The sequence below is a fragment of the Chinchilla lanigera genome, unplaced genomic scaffold, assembly GCF_000276665.1.
Source record: "Chinchilla lanigera isolate Chin_1 unplaced genomic scaffold, ChiLan1.0 scaffold00052, whole genome shotgun sequence".
NCBI lineage: Eukaryota > Metazoa > Chordata > Mammalia > Rodentia > Chinchillidae > Chinchilla > Chinchilla lanigera.
In genome coordinates, this window is record NW_004955453.1 from 10,809,646 (window position 1) to 10,815,623 (window position 5,978).

The following is a 5,978-nucleotide window of genomic DNA, read 5'->3' on the forward strand; positions in this document are numbered from 1 at the left end:
AATTGTCAAATTCCATGCAGCAATTAGACAGAACAACTGGTGTAACCGAGAAGAAGGATGGATTGGAAAACATTACGCTGAGTGACAGAAGTCAGATTGCACAAGAGACCTACTACATGACATGAAACCCTGGGAAAGAGCAGTCCTCTCTGCAGTGATAGACAGCAAGTCAGAGTTTGTCTAAGTCTCAGAGTGTAAGATAAGGACGGTCTGGTGGGGTGCAATGCTTAGGGAGATGATTAAATTCTCTATCTTGCTTGTGGTGATGGCTACTCCGGTGTAGAAATTTGTCAAGACTCAAAAAGCCCTATATGCAAAATGTGTGCATCTTAGCTCAATAAAGTAGATTTTAAAATATTTCAAGGAATTGTTACCATTACCATGACAATCACCCAGGAATTGCTAAGGCAGAACGGGGTCCAATTAGATAAACACTCAGGTAACATTAGGGGCCTTTCTCCTCATTTGGTTTTTTAACTCTTCTGGTCTCTGAGTTCCACTCTCCTCCAGAGCCCATGAAGGATGGCAACCCCATCTGTCCTGCAAACTTTCAGTCGATTTCATTACAAAAATACCCAGGACCAGAGCCAGAGCTAATGAACATCTTAGAGCACTTGGAAGAGGACAGGATATTTTTGGCTCTGGATAATTGAACTTCACTTCAAATTAAAATCTAAGCTATTATTTTCTCTGTATTGAATCCAAATCACTCAAATTCCTGAAATGTGTCCACAGTTATTGACTACCTGATGCCAAAATGTCCTGATGAAAAGTGAAATACTCAGCCAGTTTTGTGAATTCTTTGTCCTGACATCCAAAAGCTCAGCTATTTGGCAGGGTAGAGGAACAGCTGAACAGTCCACTGGTGCTTTCACTGAGTACTGAGAAGCCTTGGGATTGTTTGAATAAAGTCTTCTGCATAACTCAAAATATAAAAACCCAATATATTTCATTATCGACCAAACAGAATGAAAGTGCTCAAATCATAGAAGTCTAGAGCACAAAAGAATCCTGTCCAATTGCCTCTTTTTATGGATAAGTTGAAGCAACACCTATCCATTCTTTAGAAACTTGATCAAACATTGACCCCTCTGGGGAAGTCCTACACCACCTAGTATACTCTGGTTCCAACAGCAGCTGACTAGAAACCTATTCTAATATCCTATCACATGTAACTTATTTGCCTATACATCTCTCTTCTCCACTAATATTATAAACTCCTTAGGTATAGAACAAAAAACTCTGTACACCCAAATTCTAATACATAGAAGATACTCAAAGAGTCATTATTGAGTGAACTTGGGCTGAGAATCTAAATAAATATGTACTTTAAATCTATTCTTTCTCCACATTTATGTTGAAATTGTAGTGGAGAAATTCAGTAGAGATTCTAGACCTATTCACCATTAGTCCTAGATGCTAAAACTTAAGCAGTTTAAGATTTCTTGTGTTTTGAGCAAAGAGAACATCGATAAGAACAATAATAAGCCAGTACAGTTTCTGGCATATTAAATGAATATAGTACTGTAATATAATGAAATCAAAATATCATTATAAATACTTGCCATATTCTTAGCGATGTAAACATAAGAATAATACATGTTGAGTGTTCCTTGTTTGGAATTCTTAAAATCAGAAGTATTTCAGATTTAAGACTTTTTCAGAATTTAGAGTATTTGGAGCTTGGCATAGTGGCTCATGCCTGTAATCTTAGCACTTGGGAAGCTGAGGCAAAAGGATTATTATGAGTTTGAGGCCAGCCCAGGCTACACAGTGAGTTGAAGGCCAGCCTGAACTATATACTGAGACCCTATGTAAGGGTTAATACACCATGTGGACTTGAGAAGTTTAGAAGTTTAACTAAGTGACTCAGCAGTTCTATATCCTAGGCTGTAGAGGCCATGCCCTAGGGCAGCTGTTTAAGCTCCAGGGTACTGTAGCGGTTGAGTCATTGTGTTTAGAAGTTTAACTAAGTAACTCAGTGGGAGATCCAGGGTCCTCACTTTGTAAGCATACTGAGCCTGTGCAAGAGGGGGGCATAGAGATAGTGTGAGTGCTACAACCCCCCTAGGGCAGGTAGCCACATACAATACAAGGGAGGGAAAAGAGGTTTGCTCTCCTCCCCACTTTTGCTCTTGTGGCTTTTTCTGTCTTCTCTCATCTGGAACAGTTGCCCCTCACAATACCACTCTGCCTTGGAGCCAGCTGATTATGGACTGAAACCTCTACAAACTGTGAGCTAAATAAACTCTCCTCCTTTAGCTTTGGGTGTCAGGTATTTTGTCACAGCAATGACAGAAGAGTAACTAACACAATCTGCTTCTAAAAATTTTTTTAGAATATTTGCATGTGTACAATGCAATATTTGAGAAATGAAACCCAAGTCTAAACACAAAATTAATTTAAGTTTTACATGCCCTTTATATACATAGCCTGAAGGGAATTATATACAATATTTTTAGTGCATCTTCTCTTTTGACTTTTACCTATCACATGGATTCAGATATGGGATTTTCTAGTTGCAGTGTCCTGTGGATGCTCAGAATATTTTGACTTTTATAGCACTTCACAGACTTGAGACTTTCACATTAAGGATAATCAATGCATGGCAGCTACCGCTTACTATGAACAAGCCATTAATCTAAGAATTATATGTGTTTAACTCTCTGTACATAACTGAAAATGTGTATCCCATTCTTGTTGATAAAAATATGTATATGAAACTTGATTTTATATTTTGAGGCTAATTTTTATGCCTCCTCCAGCTGTGCCTAAATGAAAAACAGAACAAAATTTTTAAAATGACAGTTGTCAAACTTTCCCTAACAATCTTTGTTATCAAATGTGTTTTGCCCACAGCTTATCCTGTATCTTAGTTACTTTTCTCTCGTTGCTAATACAAAATGTCCAATGCCCAGAATTAAGGGAGAAAAGGTTTATTTAGCTCAGAATTTGTGGAATTTTCAATCCATACTCAGCTGGCTCCAAGGCAGAGTGGCACATGGCAAAGGGCAACCATTCATGGTGGCAGAAGATAGCAAAAGCAGCAAGAGCAAAAAGGGAGGAGAGGCAGCAAGCACTGTGTCCAATTACCCACCCCAGGGCAGGTGTAGCACTCACACTTATAATCCCAGCATTGGACTGTGGATCAATCATAAACTCTTAAAAGCCCACCCCATGACTTCATGAGACTTTGGAGGTACCTTGAGACACAAACCTTAACATCATGTTTTTCCAATTTTAAAAATCAAATATATTTTACAAACAAAATATTCTTAGACAGCTAAGGGGGTTTTGTTTGTTTGTTTGTTTTTGTTTGTTTTTGAGATTGGATCTCGATATGTGGCTCAGGTCAGACTTAACTCACTATGTAGCCCAGGCTGGCCTTGAACTCATGGACATCCTCCTGCCTCAGCTGCCCAAGTGTTGGGATTACAGCTGTGTGGCATGACACCTGGCAGCCAAATTTTTCTTTTATAATGACAATTTGGTTAAATTTTAAGGGACTAAAAGCCTGAGGGCTACATTTCTTTCAGTGAAAAGAATTAATTTTAAAATCTGGAACTAAGCTTAGAGCAAATTTTTATGAAGCAAGTGTTCCCAAACTTGGATCCAAAATATTTTTTTCTCTCTGTGTAGTCTGTCACCATGGAACTGGACAAGATTCAGTAGATAAGGCAGTGGATAGACCCTGACACAGTGAAATCCCTTCAGAAAGTCTAGTCTGGAAATTTCCATAAAAATAAAAAACAAAAACAAAGGAATCTGTTTTTCCACAAAAGGCTTAAATTCAATTAAATTTGCTCAATAAGAAGCTCCTTGGCAAACAAAATAAATGCAGTTTCTTTCCTTTTTTTAATTAAAAAAAAGTTTCCATGTATTTTGAAGGTACTATCTAGGCATCATTGTTAGCTACTCTTTCCAGCCCTAAAAGAAAAAAAGTCTTGTTTTTCTCTGAATCACTCAGAACACTAGAACAAAATGAACTTGCTCACAATAAAGACTGAAAATAAATGTTTATTGAATTTATAACAAAATGAATTTAAATGACCTTGTCTAAAACCTTTTTTTTTTTAAACCAATCATGTTTCTGTATCTGTAGTCAGTACTGAAATGACTGTTCTATGCAAAGCAACAGGTACTAGATTTCTTACCCAGATCTCAGGGCTCTATATAAACTACCTCCAATCCCAGGTCATCATCTTGGAGCCTACCCACCCTCCTCCCCTTTTCCTCCCCAACTTCCCCTCCCCTGCATTTCCCTTCCCTTCCCTTCCCTTCCCTTCCCTTCCCTTCCATACACTTCCCATCAGTGAGCCTCCTGCTCCTTGACCTATCTTGGCCGTGGTGGCTTTTCTTTACTGTGGTCTTTGTTGCCACTGTAGAAATTGTGTTTTTGGAGAACTGCAAGTTAGTTCACAGCTTTGGTTTGTTTCCAGTTTGGCATTTGCTTCTTCCCTACTGAGTGATGCTAAGAACACAGTCAAGATGATTTGAGCGGAGGGTTAGGAGTTTAACTGGTTTCACAGCTTTCCAAAATAGTTATAAATTTGCAAACTCATGGAGAAATGTGAGATTTAGCTAAAAAATCATTAGAATATTCTCAAGATAGAGGGGAAAATAATTAATTTTACTATCATTTTTTAGAAAATGAAGGGAAATTCTATAGTACAGAATAAAGAGAAAATTGTTTCCATCAAGTGCATAATTAGGGCAAATCCTAACAATATCCCTTATTAGTAATGTAATCCTGGACATTTCCCCCAAACCTCAATTTCTCATGTGTGGAATGAACATCATAGAATCATTATAAGTCCTGAATGAAATTCTAGATTAAAAGAGATGGGAAGCACATGATATGCATGTGATAGGTGTTTGTAGACCACACACATAATTTAAGATGCAAAATGAATGACCACTGAAACTAAAGACTCTAAATGCTTGTGACATCTCTGGTTGAGTTTTGGGAACATGTCTCAAAAAAATTTTTGTTTTCCTCAGGATTCTGTTCTTGTCAGAACTGCAGCCAAAGCAATGTCTGATTTACAATGCCGCTTACTTGGGTGGCATCAAGGCCTAGCACAGCAGCATAAGATGGATACAGCAGAAAACAGCAACAACACAGACAGACAACTCCTTTAGTTTATAGCCAAGTCCTGAATAGACTTAGTACATCTGGGGAACTTGCGAGTGACTGTGTGTGTGTGTGTGTGTGTGTGTGTGTGTAACTCAAAAGGAGAGACTCGCCCTGTCCTTCCCTATTCAAGTCTCCTTGGACTGTCCTATGCCAGAAAAGGGAGGCCATCACCAAACCAATCCAAGAAACACAGAAGTTCCTTCTTAATTTTCAAGCTTCTGAAATTCTGGAATTTTAAGAGCAGTTAAAGGGCATTTAAGGATAATTTTGCCTTACATTCTGGTTTTAGAGCCTAATCCCTGCAGTAAAATCAGATCCTACTTTTTATTTCAAATATGGATTCCAGTAGCAAACCACCAAGGTTAGAAGTTTGCATGGTGGTTCTAATTTTTTCCAGGTGTTTGCTTTTGTTTGAAATGCATTCTTTGATTTTTCTGAAGACAAACATCAATTGTTATCTTTCTAATTTCAATATTTAGCCTTCTGATTCTCAACTGATTTTAAGCTGTCTGAATCCTAACATTTAATCATTGCTACTGGAAATAATGCCACTCATTCAATGATTAAACAATTACAAGCAGCATGGTTTCATCTACTTCTGATTGTTGGTATAAGTTTGCTTGTGTAGTCTAGGACATTTGCTGTAGGTAACCTGAGGCCATCCTGTTCCCAGACTGGGAATGACCATGTTGTTTGTTGGTGATTCCATAGGACTGATACGTGCCTCTTCATGGCCTCTACAGAGAAATGCAAGGAGGACTCAAAACCGGTCAGTGATTTCTAATATTGCATTTGTAATATGGTGGAGGCCCCTGAAGTGACCATGAATCCTGTAAGCATC